At 31.7% G+C, this 15854-nt stretch overlaps 1 pseudogene across 1 annotated transcript; it reads right to left on the bottom strand.

Annotated features, from left to right (window-relative positions):
• Nucleotides 1–2522: 2522 nt before the first annotated feature.
• Nucleotides 2523–14125, bottom strand: LOC147079496 (guanine nucleotide-binding protein subunit beta-1 pseudogene; annotated as a pseudogene). The gene has a single exon (XR_015069780.1). The product of XR_015069780.1 is annotated as a guanine nucleotide-binding protein subunit beta-1 pseudogene (transcript).
• Between the last annotated feature and the right edge of the window lie 1729 nt (nt 14126–15854).

Raw genomic sequence — 15854 nt, forward strand, 5'->3', positions numbered from 1 at the left:
AAGTTGTCTGCTGAGTGAGGGCGCCACATACTAATATATCATTCAATATTTTTCAACTGGGATGAGTTTAGTTCTAAATTTGAACACCTGACGATTTATGATGGTATATCTGTAGTAAATATGTAATTTAAAATGAATGTGAACCAACCCATTTTTTTCTGTTGGGGTTGAGGGGAGAATATGTTATCCTCCTAAGCCCCCTTTCCATATTTTAAAATCACGCTAATATGAGTCATATAAATGGGTTTTGTTGTAGGTAACGTTCTTCTTCTTCTTCCATATCCGACCCTTAGTCGAAGCATATGGACACCACGCGGCGCCTCCAAGAATCCCTGTCCGCAGTCTTCTTGCTTCGTTCCAGGTCAAACCAGTATCCCGTAGCTCCGCCGTATACACTCTATAGATAGTATTTAGCGGCCTTCCAGGATGCCGCAATCCGGTCGGCTTGAAGAACAGGCAAGCCAGGTTGAGGTTCTCTTCTGGCATCCGCAGCACGTGGCCTGCTTGCCTCTTCACTCTCAGTGTAATGAGAGGCGGCTTGGTGCGTTCCCTTATCTCCTCGTCGCTCCTAAAGTCATACCACCGCACACCCAGAATCCGTCGCAAACATCTGTTTTCGAAGCTCAGTATACAGTTCCTCTGAGCCTTCGTAAGGTGCCATGATTCACTACTGTAAAGCAGCACCATCAGAATGCAAGCGTCGAATGGGCGACATTTGGTTTTGACCGAGTACAATCATGAGTCCCAGATACTCCGCATCGAGTTGAATGTTGCTCTAGCGATTCCCATTCGGATAGCGAGCTCTCTCTGTAAAATGCCATCTCCTGTGATGTGTACCCTCAGGTATTTGAAGCTGTCGACACTCTCAATGTTTTGCTCGTCGTTAAACAGAGGGAAATCTGCATCAACACAGGTGCTATTTATTACATAAAACGTTGGTTTTCTTCGCATTGATTTTCAAACTAACGCGAGATGAGTTATTATGCAACCTGCCGATTGTCTCTTGAATGCGCTCGATTGAGTTGTCGAATAAGACAACGTCATCGGCGTATTCCAGGTAGCATAGTTTCACTGTGGGGGTAACAGGTATGCCTCGGTCAGGTGGTATTGACTTCCGTAGTATGATGAAGAGAATCGGAGCAAGGACACAACCCTGTCTGACTCTGGTTGTGACCCCAAACCATTCCGTACCAGTATCACCAATTCTGACACAGCACTCGCTATTCTCGTACAGGCATTTGATTATGGCAATGATCTTCGGAGGTATCCCGTATGTGTATGCTGGAAATGCCAAACTGCCAGCAAGTACCATCTGCTGGCCTCCCCGCGGCGACCTCCGGGCAATGCAGCGTAAGCTGTAGCTAACAGCAGGGGGCGAAGGGTGAGTGACCGGCGTCACAAAATTGGCCTCCTGGCTAAGGGAAGGAAATTCCTGACAGAAAAACCTGGTCGAGCCGACCATCAGGGCCCTCGTGGCTCAGACCTCGGGAGCGCTAGGCTAATCACCTTGTTTCCTTAAAAACAACTGATTAATGTAACACCATCACAGCAGCCTCGGACGATAACCAGCTCTGTAAAGTAAGTACTGTTAGTCTTTGGTAAAAAAAATATGTTTGTCACGATCTTGACTGTGTCTAAATTGATTGTTTTCATTTATCACATGATTAATATTGCCTCTAAATGAAATTTTGGCTCATGGCTCTCTGCCTACCTAGCAAAAGGTAAATAAAGATCATAAGCTTAAACTATATTAAGTATTATGGTTTAAAACATATGTTAATGCAAATTTCTGATACTATAAACAAGAATGAAATAAACGCCAATAGACAGATAGATATAATTCTATACTCCAAAAAGTTAATCGTCTTTCTGTGGAAGAGCAGGCCAGGAAACAGTTGAAAAATGGGGCATACACTATTTACACTTAGATAACATAAATTTTTATATTTATGAGTCAGTGGCGAGGGTGGAGGTAGGCTGTTAAGACTCTACATAAATAGTACACAATAAACTTTGTCAGTCATACTTATTTGTTTTCATTGAACTATGAATACAATTTACAGATGGTGCTGGTTAGTTTTTAAAAGTCAATTAAACCCTGCCAAAACCTAACCATAATAATTTAGATATGCTATGGGCGATCTGTCAAAAATAGTACGCACCTTTTCAGTCATATTTATTTGTTTTCATTGAATTAAGAATACATATTACAGATGGCCTTGGATTAGTTTTTTAAAATTCGGTCCAGACTAACCAAACCATAATCGATAAAAATTATTATAAAGTATCTAAAATAATATATGATTTATTGGCATAATTTTAAATCACACAGGGTTTAATTGAATTTAAAAAACTAACAAACACTATCCTCACATTGTAGTCTTAGTGCAATGAAAACAAATACATTTGATTAACAAAGTATACTGTGCATTATTTATATCGAATCTTAACAGCCTACTTCCACAATTTCACTCATTCAAGAGTAGAATTTTTGGAACATGCAAATATCACCGCGGGCATTATGGCCTATCCATGGTATGCAATATGACAGGACGCAAGCGGGGGAGATGTGGAGGGCGAAGGTATTGAGATGTAAATGAAAGAACAGATGGGATGTCGCAATATAATCTGAATAATTATTAAAACAACAAATTGGTTTTTAATTTTATTTTGGATTATTAATGTTTTACACACATATTACAGTCACGAAAGATAAACGCTTCAGTACATATCGCAGAAGAGCAAAAATTAATAATGCATGGATACTTACATAACTTATACATTCTATACAATAATCCAGCATCCGTGTTATATATATATAGTATATTATAATTTAACTTAAAACATCACTATGCGCTAGTATAAATATTATGATTTTGTAAATTGCAAAAATGTGCTGATCAAAAAATGTAAACTATCCATTCATTGAGCACAATGAGTCTTAAATTAATACTATCATAAATCTTATTTTATTGTAAAATAACCAATAATGTAAAAGGGAAATTTTACAAGTCTATTGAATAATAATAATACATTGGAAAACATTTTTTATAAGCCTTTCTAATATTTTTTAGTCATGTAGAATACATCACTTTAACTAGGTATATATTTGTTGTTTCGGTATGGAAAATGGGATTGCATATTATAAAAATTACATAAACACTGCTTTATAAATATTGAAGTATCACTATTAAAAATTCATGAATTCAAAATAATTAAATAAAATCAACATTTAATTTGAATAATATACATGGCTATGACAAAAATTTGTATTCTTTTTTTTTCTTTGAAAACGATTTCCAATTTAAGGCAATCATCCATTATATACCACACCAAAGTTTAGTTTGGTACCCAGTATGACAATGAAAACAAAACTTGTCTGTGGAGTCCTGTTACGTTACACTAACATTAAATGTTATAGAGAACACTATTTAATTAGTATATCCGAGGATCTTATTCTATAAGTACCTACATATCATAACACACAAGTTGATGTTATAAAAACAATTATTATGATGAATATCAATGTATAAAAAAGTTCCTATTATGGAGTAACATAGTGAAAACTGGAAAACTTTTGGAAGCTGTCTTGCAATAAAAACTATAAATGATTTTGGCATACACTATAATATTGGATTGTGTAAATACTATAAACAGTAAATGATCAAATCATGGCTCCGAAAACCCAACATGCATCAACTGTTAGTAATGAAATTCGGTCGATGACAGAAATAAAAACTGGACTAAAATAATTCAATTGAATTAATAAAAGCGTAATATAGATGCCATTTTTAAATGGGAACATTAAAATAATTTATCATAAATGAACGTTTTATTAGTTTACGGTTACTATTATATAATTTTATTCACTAAATATAGATACAATACATTGCCAATCTTTTATCAAAATGAAATTATGAGGAAGCGCTTTTTCAAAACAAAATAAAAATGGAGACTATATATTATTACTTTTGGTTTTAGAAAAAAATATTTTTACAGAACGATTAAAAAAAACATTCGAAAATGTCTCGGTTGAAGATGATAAAATGAATATGCCTATATTAGTGTTTTTGCGAAATAACTTTTAATAGGAAGCACAGAAAGAACTGTAACACAAGGTATATTTTTAAAAGGGAGATTATTACATCTAAATAAACAAATTTATGAAAAAAACATGACTTTAACGTCATTCAATAGAAAAATGATTAATAAATTGATGCAATTAGGTTTAAATTTAATTAAAGGAACATGGATATATATTATATCTGTCTGTATTTTTTAAAATTAAGTTGAAGGTTTTGTTAACAGTACATTAGTCATAAGTCATTTTGTTTTGGATATGTATCTTGATCCTCTGATGCAAGTGATTCAATTGAACCACCCTTCATTATTGTCTTTTATATAAAATAAAAAGATCCAGATATCACGTTTTATGACTAATCTATTAATTTTTCAACTTGTTATAATGCTACATTGTGATAATGTAGATAGACTTTTGAAAGGGCTTCACAAAAAATTGATAATTATTATTACAGTTTTGGAATCATTCCTATACAAATATTTAGAATAAATTGAAATTGATGAAGCAAAAATGTTTACTGCACAACAATATTATAGAGAAGTGGATTTAGGTTGGTTCCTATACTAGTAGATACCAGTTATTTCGCATAGCAGATTCATTTGTAGCAAAATTAACACTTGTGCTTTGTCACTTAATTTTTAGGTCCGCACTGAAATAAAAAAAAAACAGCCTGCATTAGTGTTGCAAGCACAAAAGAAATTTTGCCATACAATAAACTATCATTATTTAGATGACCAATCACGTAAAATCACAAATAACAGTATGCAAGTAACCAAAACAGTAGGCTGCAATTTGCTACAATGTATTTAATGCTGCCAACAAAGAGAATATTATATTAGTCTATAGTTACACATTCAACCATAATAAAAATGATTCGGAAACGCTATCGAGCGTTGAAAAACAAAGAGTTTGATATGCTTCCTCTTAATTAGCAGAAACTCTTTGAAATATATGGTAATGAATAAGCCTATCGTTAAAAATGGAAAACATGGCGAGACGGTGACATTGTATTCTAGACATATCATAATATATAACAACACATTTCTTGTTATCTATGACAATATTATATAAGTCATTATTTTAACTTAAGTGATTTGTGGTTTAACAATTGTTTCATTTATATCTTTATCGTAGTCTGTATATTTCTAATAATATAATAATTGTGAAAGCTTCAGTATACCTATCTTTATTGAAGATCATAATTATATAATGTACAAATAGATAAAGTCATGTAAAATTATTTAGAATTTCAATTATTATGTTATACTTTACTGTTACAAATTCAATATCTTTACGATGTCGTGAACAAGTTAATGAAGTAGTATTGTGTTATAATAGTTACGAATATTATTGTATCAATTTGTACCATTTACCAACATTATTATTATTGTAGTTAACATTGCTTTTATAATATTAACCCGATGTTTACGGGCTCTTTTAATTAATTTTTTAATTAACGTGTTAATTTGCATTTGAAAAGCAATTAGCAAAAACACAATTTTGTGCGGCCCGTAAGCATTGGGTTAAGAGTCTTTAAACCCTAATATAAAAACAATCATTGCAACATACATAATATAATATATGATCATTTATTTTGTATGGTGTTATTTATATCACAAAAGGCGATTGTTATTGGGTTTTAATTTGAACCTATAGTAGCGTATTCTCTAAACATAGATGGAATATTATTGATAATGAATAGGACTGAAAAGCTATAAATTTACAAATAAATAGTAAGCAAATACTAAAGTTAAAATAATAAATACATCGGTTACTTCTCTTTGACAATTTATTTTTCATTTGAAAACATAAAACAATAAAGAAAAAATAGGATTCAAAAACAAACATAATATCGAGGGTATACTGACAGAAAGCATTAAGTCATTAAAATAAGTTCTGAGATAATCGCAAAAAGGACTTTAATTTTTTTTTCAAAGCGTTCTCCCACATAGATTTTTTTATGATTTAAAAACATTTTTTCTACATTATAAAGACTAACTTTTATGGCAAACACAATATACGACATGTTACAAGTCCTGTATTTTGTATACGCAGAACGCATTAGGTCATTATCATGCTTTCTATCAGAATAAAAAAATAACGATATGATTTAATAATGTTTCTATTTTCTCACCATTATATCCTATGCCTTTGTGCGTTTTACCAGGACGTAGGGCGTAAAATTGTATACATTTTGGCATTTAAAACAGAAAAACAGCAAAAACTGAGTTAATGCGTTCTGTCAGTATACCCTCGATATATTTAGTTATTAATTCAGTACAACTATAGATTATGTAAGTATTATTTTGTTTGAGATAATAATACTATCATTATTGTAAATGTTTCGTTAAATGACAATCCTCTTATTCAGACACATGTATCTTGTACATTTCATTTTGATTGGACATTGATTACAACAAATCCTTATTAAATTGTATCTGAATCCATTTATAATAAATGGATTTGGTGCACATTATAAATTTATAATAAAGCCAATATTATTTTATCTTTATAATTTATACAAGACATATTTTAGTCATTAAAGAAACACTATTCTTTTCATAAATAATAATGTAAAGGAATTGGACCTCAATAATCTGCGATTTAAAAATACAATAAAATGTATTATTAAATTTTTGTACGTAAAAGTCAAATTTGATTTAGTTTTATGTTCTTCTGCAGATCATATAATAGGTGGGAGGTTTGTATTTAATTAAAAATGATGTTATTTTATTTTACACTCGCTATTTGTATGGAGTGACACATTTAAAATACCTAAGACCATGAAAATTTGGTGTTAAATTTCACAATAATTAATGAACTAGGAGGTATATCAGATATTCTAAATTATGCAAACACATTCACCGATGATTTAACATAGTTTATTTACATAACAGATTTTAATAGAGGTAGGAACACGCATGTTGATTATAAACTATGCATAAGTGTTATAAAGGGTTTTTTAGTATTGCTTAGATTTGATACTGATTTAACCTCGAGTTAAAATTCATTCTTGTAGTCCTCTAAATTCAAAGTCAGAATAAATTACAGAGTTGATTGAAACAGGTTTGTCTTGTTAGAAGATTTAGCTTGATTCCTATTATATTTAACACACATTTAAGTAATAAATGTGTTGCTTTATTAAATTTTCAGTTTTTCATATTAACCCCAGTTTCTTTACTAGCAAAATTTAGAAAACCTTCAAAATCTAAATACAGCTAATGTGGAACTCAAAAATGCACTATTCAAAGATTGTTTCCAAGTTCATTACGATATTAAAAATCAAAACTTAAATAACATAATAATATGCTTAGAATATTTATAATAAAAAATTTGTAGGTACCTAATATAATATATGAATTCAAGCAGCCTAAATTAGCAGCTCTAATTAAGAGAGCACCACAACACTTCAAAATGAGGGCTAGACCTCAAGCCAAATTAATTTTTGTTTTTGATTATATTACTTATTACTCATTCAATTTATCATATTATTTCGAGGTCTTAGTGTCAAACAACACTATCTACAAAAGTGCAACTTTACAGGAGAGCCAAAAATCGTTATTTTAGATTCTTGTAACTCAACAAGGGCAATGTTTATTTAAAACCAAATGTTAATATTTTATAATTTATTGTGTATTGTACATTTATCTTGCTTATGATGATGTTAAAATTTATAGGGATAGTTTTTAAAAAATATGAAAACAAGGGTAACTTATGCAGTTAACGTTAAACTTTACTGACAATTTAATAAGAAATTAGAAAATATTGACATAACGTTGTTTGACTATCATATAGCCGTAAATGTAAAATAACGTTACGTCAAAAAAAAAAAAAAAAACACTTTTTTGTAGATAACGTTGTCTGACTTTAAGCACTCGATTTATATGCGTACAGAAGGTAGGCAATCGCTTTTTGACAATTTAATTATTTTTGAATTTTTTGTGATTTTTATGTGAGTAAGTACTTCTTCCTTTTATTATTCTGTACATATTTTTTTTTTATTATAAACTTCATTCATTCAAAATAAATACAAAAAAAAGACATTCTTAAAATTACTCACATCACAATGATTATTATTTATGTAAATATCCTACGTTCGGCTCAATTGATTGTTTAGAACATTGAATATGCAACAACTCAGGTGTGAGATTGTCCTGTTTATGAAAAAACAATTTGCTTTGCGCTTTGCACAAATTTTGATATTGCTAGATATTTTCAATTATCCATTCTATACGCTAGCTGAGTACTAGACTATAATAGTATTACGAGTGTTTTATACGGGAGCCGATTGTGAACTTGTCGAACTTGTGTAATGAAAAATGATCATTACATTATGTGGTGTGCAAAACTATTTAGAAAACGATTTCAGTTTAATTAGGAATTTATTCACCAAATATTATTGATATATGAATAGGTTATGTCTGCATCCACGGATACAGTGTGTTGCAGATTAAATAAATAATCAATGGGCAGCCACCGTATCTGTTTGACATTGTTGTTACAACAATCCCCCGTAAGGCAATAGATTATTTTACTACAAAACAGCAAGTAGACGCTTTACCACTAATCTATTTAGAATGTTTGGCCATACATTTTTACTTATTGCGTATCACCAATAATATCAATAATGAATATATTATTACATTCACTGGAAGTATAGAGTTTTACACACTGGGATGGTTTAAATTTTTGCTCGTGAACTTATATACCTATATTACTCTGAGACATGTACATTTGTAAGGGTAGTCAAGTGATACTTGTAAAATGTTTTTAATGACCTAATTGGAGGTATTAATAGGCGTTTCTTATTGTGTATTTTTTAACCCAGCCCTTACATCAAAGTGAATATTATAAATTATTATGAAAAATGATATTTAATGTGATCAAGTAGAAAATGTAGTATAAATTCCTAATAATATATCATCTAAATACAATTAATACTCTTCACACATTGAAAAAGCAGTTTATAAGTAGTTATATTAAAAAAAAGATTTTAGAAAAGTGCATTTTTAAATATTAACGATAAGCACTCGTAGCAATGGCAGTCATAGTATGATGAGACCTACGTTAATATTCATTCTATCTTTTATTTGTCAAACTTACAAATACAGATAATATACAAATATTACGTGTTGATTTTGTATGTAAAATTTAAATACAAAACAAACAACTGATGTGCTGTGGATCACATCATTTGTAAAAACATGCATATGGATAATAAATGAATAATAATTATTTATTTAATTTACAATAGCACAGCACTGGAAGAATCAATTTTCACTGTTACGAATGAAATATTAAAATGAGTGTGCATCGATTCCCACACCATCTTTTCCCAATGATTATTAAATTATTTAATTAATATTAATGTAGAATCCACAAAACTTGCCCATTGCATGAGTGTATATTATCAATGGTTATGGATACGTCATACTACTAGTTGATGTTCATTGACATTATTATGTATTTGTCTCACTTACGACTATTTGAAAATATGCAATAAATACACACAGTATAGTGAAAAAGAGGATAAGTTACACGATTCTACCTTTATCTAAGTACCAAAGATCGCCACACATATTAATGATAACCTTGATGCGAATAAAGCAAGTACAATTATTTCAGTACAAAAAGATCTTTTATAAGTACAACATATTATTACTTATTTAATTTTCCCGAGTTTACTTAGAATAAAAAAATAAACATTCAAAGAATATGAAACACGCAATACGTCAACGGGCTATATGCAATACCACATAAGTTATGTTTGTGTTGTTTTATCGAGTGTTGATCGGCAATTATGACATTTTTCAATTGCCTTCCAAACACGAGAAAATTCTGTGTTCGAAATTCATTGTATTCACACTCAGGCACAAAAATTTCATATCTTAGATTAGGTGATTTTTTACAATTATTTTGTAGCACTCTAAGGCATCTGTTGAAAAGATTTTGAATCAAATATTTGTAAGAATAGTTAAATGCTCACAGATAAAAAAAAATAATTGGTTTGAGACGCCAAAAACAATCTGTAAGAATATGTTCAAACTAATAATAACATAATGCATTTTAGATTTTTAATAATAAAATAAACTTTTAATAAGTAGTTGAATAATAATGAAAAAGCACCACTGTTAATAAATGAACCCAAAATTAGTAATTCGCGCCCACTGTAGGGCAGAGGCTAGCCTTTGATGGGACACGTGTTCGAATACCGTAGCTGAATTAAAAATTCACACGTTTTGTTTAATTAGTCGATGAGTGTTTTGGATTCTTTGTCAAGCGCAGATATGAAGACAATACTATGATTGTTTAAGGTTTACCTTTATTCATGCCACAAGTACATATGGACTGATATTAGAACGCAAGAAACTGGTGTGATCTATAAATAATATGAAATTATTAGTCCATTAATTCTATCTAAAATTTATATAAATAGTGTCACGCTTTGAAGAATTGAACAAAATTTCAAAATAATATTATTAATAAACTGAACATATTCAGTTATTATGAAATTTATAAATCTGTTTACTAATAGTTTACCTCATTCCAACAGGCAGTCTTCACCACCGAATTGATCAACAATAATATATATATCTTTGTAAATGTCTGTTTAGAAAATATGGAGCTCTATATACCTACCTACTCAATATTAGATCAGAAATGGTATCTAATCAGTTTCCCAAATATAAATGTGTGTTTCGTTACCGTTTACATTCATTGATAGGGGAACACGGGAATGGGACGACTGGCCTCCGGACAATTGGACGCCGCACTGTCGTAGACATGTGTAGACGAGGTATTTTAATCAGTTTCTATCTACTACTTAGTAGTTTGAATTCATTTTACTCTTAACATAATGTATTCTTTATCGCGGATTGAGAATTACCATGCCTAAGGCTTTATATTAAATAAAAAACTCTTTTTTCGTTGGAACTTAAACATATGCACGATTAAATCATTGTTTACGTCTGCATATTTACATTCTTACCAACTATTAAATCATAATATCGTCTCCGTTCAGGCAAAAGTCACCAACCCTAAAAACATAGTTTTGAGATATCGCAATTTGAAAATGCAGAAAAAATCAGATTTTAATGTTTTTAAAGTTTTATCTACATTAAATTATTTTCTCATGTCTTCTTAATAATTTCTTTAAGGTAATTTTACTTTTTGATGCTAATTAACACATCTGGAAGATTTTGAAGGAGGCAAGGTAGCTCAATTATGGTTTGGTGACTTTTGCTTGTTAATAATCTGAACAATGTTAGTCAAAAGAAGGATCAGTAAAAGTCACCATCCATAGTATAGTGACTTTTGCTTGAATATTTATAACGAAGGATTTATTTTTTTTGTATAGTCAATAATGTCTATTCACCTATAATGACTTTTGCTTGTTAAGATTTTATCGAAAGTCATTTAGTGAAAAACAAATAATTCGGATTTAAGCAAAATTTTACTAACTAATGTACCGTGGTGAGTTTTGCATCTTAAAGAACATAATTTTACGCTTCGGGTGACATACTCAACTCAAAACTGCCATTTTCAGGTTTGGTGACTTTTGCCTGAACGGTGACGATATAATCATTGAAGTATAAATAATAATATTGAATATTTTTTTTTAAAGTACCTATAAGTATCTAACATCTATTTATTTTCAAATTCCGTGGCGTCCAGTTGTCCGGTGCCAAATCGTCCTAGACCCGGGAACACTTTTGGATGTAAAACTATTTAAAATTAGTTAAGTAGCAGTGTTTAGCTGATAATATAGAAACTATTTTTCCTCTATTATGGGGACCGATGATTTTGAATACGCATCTATAATCCTATAACAGTTAAACACCAAAAAATGGTGGATGACTTCTAAATATACCTTTGGCCTATTGCAGATGTTAAATTCATAATCATTAAGCTTCAGGCTAGCGGTTTTCGGTTTGCTATCCTGTGTAATTAAGATTTACTATTTTGTTAGTAAATCCTACACATTGAAATGTCTAGTTAATCTTTTCAATATACGACAATGAATCCAAACACATTTATAAAATAATAATATGTAAGTCAATTTTCCAGATGCGTGATCCGAACCTGCGACCAACGGCTTCAGAAACGGATATTTTTACACTAGTCCATCACAGGCGTCTATCGCTGAATAATATTACAATGAATTATCAATCCCACATTATAATGTAAATTGTAGACAATGAAATCAACCAAACCCATAAAGTATCAGCATTTTAATTTGAATCAATATATCATAGATTTTATTTACATATTTGTGAAAGTTTTCACCTGTCAGGTAAGTGACTAAATCTGCTCGTAGCGATAATTTGTTGATATTTCTTTGATTAAATTTATTTAGAGATGTAAAAATATTTAATTACGCGATCATAATAAATGGTTTAAATTGTTTGTATTAGTTTTTATTTGAGCGGTTGTGTAGTCGCAAAATTAATAGGTAGTTTAAAAACAACTGAAATAATTACAATAAAAATTCGTAAGGTATCATTAGTGTATGCCACCGGCAGAGTGAATAACTACTGAAGTAGAATTCGGTTGATTTTACAGAGAATATTGTTTGTAGCATAAATTTCCATTACAAAATTACAGTTGATGATTGATTGCATCTAGACAGTTGACACTTGGAAGTAACTAGTGTTGAATTCATTTATACGTTAGAGTTAACACTTTAATTCCAAATACGAAGGAAAGAGTCCCAGGAACCGGTGGCAATAGCCATACCATCATCGGTGACTCCCAGACAAGACACTCGGTTATCATGACCGGCGAGAATTCCTGCTCTTTCAGTTTTCATAGAGTCCCAAACATTACAATTGAAGTCGTCATATCCAGCCAATAACAAACGCCCACTTTTGCTGAACGCAACACTGGTAATTCCACAAATTATGTTATCGTGGGAATACAGAGCCAATTCTTGATCTGAGCGGATATCAAAGAGTCTGCAAGTAGCGTCGTCGGATCCAGTGGCAAATGAATAACCATTCGGGAAAAATGTAATAGCATTAATATCAGACTCGTGACCGGGAAACGTTTGCTTGCATGCTCCCTCTCTAATATCCCATAACTTAGCCGAAGCGTCACACGCGGCAGATACAAATGTGTGCATATCAGGCGCCAGCGATAAAGACATCACATCACCGGTATGGCCACTGAAAGAAGTACACTGTTGGCCAGTCTCTATATCCCACAGAGCGCAGGACATATCTCCTGAGCTGGTTACAATCTGACTATCATCCAGGAATCGGCAACACGAAAGATATCCGGTGTGGCCAGGAAGCTCTCTGGAGACTCGAACGTTTCCCTCCCTTGTCTTTAGACTATAAATCGAGCATATATTGTCAAGTCCTCCGCAAGCCACATAAGCTCCCGATGGAGCATAGGCACAAGTCATAACCCAAGATGAACGCAAAGGGATCGCATGAACTTTGTTAGTTGTGTGAGAGTCCCATACGATTAGCTTTCCATCCTGAGATGCTGAAACCAAGTTCCTGGAGTCAGTGCCCCAGTGCATTGCATATATTTTAGCCAAATGACCTCTTAGGGTACGTCGTGTTCGCATTTGAATCCGTCCGATAGGTTCCAAACTACTGGTAGCTTGGACAAGGTTCGTGTCACAAGCAGCCTTCCGTGCATCTCTGATAGCATTTTTTAATGTTTCCGCCTCTTGGCGGAGGCTGTCGAATTCATTCATCGTAGATCTAGATCAAAATCAGCGTTAATAGAGACCAATATTGAAGACCCCAACACAAACCACACTCAATATTCACAATTTCATTGGAGTATGATAAGTCATAGTCGGGATATTAATAGGCAAATAAACTGGTAGTATTACGACTTATGGTAAAAAAAAAAAACAACGCAGCCTATAATCTAATTAAGACCTACAACTATATCGCCGAATCGGCGTCTTCAATAAGTGTTTAACTATTTTAATATGTGAATTCACGATTTACTTCACTACAGAGTACGGCGACTAGAATAATGTTATCGATTTTCAAGCACACCCAATACAGTGCTGCCATACTCATTAAATCTGCTGTCGCTGTCATTGTTTTTGGTGGATTGTAAAAAAATACCTACCTACCTATTTTTTTTATTACGCCAAAACACTATTGCTAAAAGGTATAATTTACTTATATATTTCTTCACGTAATGATGTAATTACATCAAAAGCTATTAGAATTTAAATTAATTTTAAAAAAACCCTGAAGACCTTTGTTTTAGGTAGGTACATACCTACCTATCTAAATCTTCGATGCAAAAGAGTACAAATTATTATTATTGAATGCCTGAAAAATTGTAGGTTGGTACCTATGTACTATTGCCGCCAAAGCTTTGATTTCATGGATGAAGCACAGAAGCCGAGAAACTAAAAATAAAAGTAATGATGATAATATTTAGGTAGGTACCTCTCTGTATTTTTCCGAACACGCTATCTTGTGGGATAGATTGTAGAGGTTCATTAGAAACTGATGGCTTTGGATGATGTTCAGGGAAGATGAAGAAGTCGAAGATCGCAGGCATGCTAGAATAACAAATCAGAAGAAATATTGGGTGAACAGTCATTTCCATCAAAAATTATAACTGTTGCTTTCACTTTTCCCTGAGAGAGGCAGTCTGGATGAGTGAATTTTTTCTTGATAGAGTTAGCGCCATATCCAGCTCATATCGCAAGAGTCGAATATGAAAATAATTAATAGGTACCTACCTACCCAATCAGTGTGTCATATAAAAATAAAAATAAAATACCTATAATATTTTAAGCAAATTTAGTTTTATATCGTCACAATATGTTTGAAGGAGCTGGTTTGAATGAACATAATTTGTGCATACTTAATTAAGATTGTGAAACTAGATACATATTATTAAAATAAATGATTCGGCTTTTCTTCCCTAATTTCATTAGTTGGTACTTTATGTAGATTAGTAGATTAATAATACTTGCAGAAATCGAAAGATTTAAAGCTAAAAAAATAATAAACTGAATGCTGAAATTTTACATAAAAATATAATACCTACTTAATAGTTATTCAAACGAATACTAAAATCAATTTGTTTTTCGAACATGTCTGATCCTAATCAGATCATAGTATGGGCCTCCATGGAGTGAAGGTTTGTATTAACAGATTTTTGTTTTTACGCGAAATGGATGTCAGCCACTTAGTGTGAGGCCTCAGTGCCAGCGTTCGGCGCAGCGTTGAGCGTTTTGCGCAACTCAAACGTATAACCGTATAAATGTATAACCAAAAAAAGACGTTGTCTACGAACATTTTCACACACGGTTATACGTTTGAGTTGCGCCAAACGCTCAACGCTGCGCCGAATGCTGCCACTCAGCACTTACAGTTTACACTTACTCAACGTAGGCATTAGGTCCATACTCTGACTCATACACAAATTGAAAAACAATATGTGTACCTACTTGCCAGACCCAGGATTCAAACCTAGGACCCACGACACTAAATAGGCCGACGCTATAATAAATATAAAATTATAAGTATGGTTTTAATTAAATTATGCGATAAAAGTGATATTTATATTCCATTATTTTTTTTAGTTTTATAAAGATCAGTTTATAAAATACCTATGTGTAATGTGTAACATTATTATAACTTTTCAGTGAATGTCAATTTTATAATCAGCATGCATGGATAATAATAAAATTAATGTTTTACAGTTTTTACACTCACAGCAGGTATTATTCTTATTGCTAGTCTGGACTTGAAAATATGAAATCTGGAGAAATTACTTTCGATTA

The sequence above is a fragment of the Rhyacophila brunnea genome, unplaced genomic scaffold (genome assembly GCF_057557595.1).
Source record: "Rhyacophila brunnea isolate RB1 unplaced genomic scaffold, BYU_Rbru_1.0 scaffold_1, whole genome shotgun sequence".
NCBI lineage: Eukaryota > Metazoa > Arthropoda > Insecta > Trichoptera > Rhyacophilidae > Rhyacophila > Rhyacophila brunnea.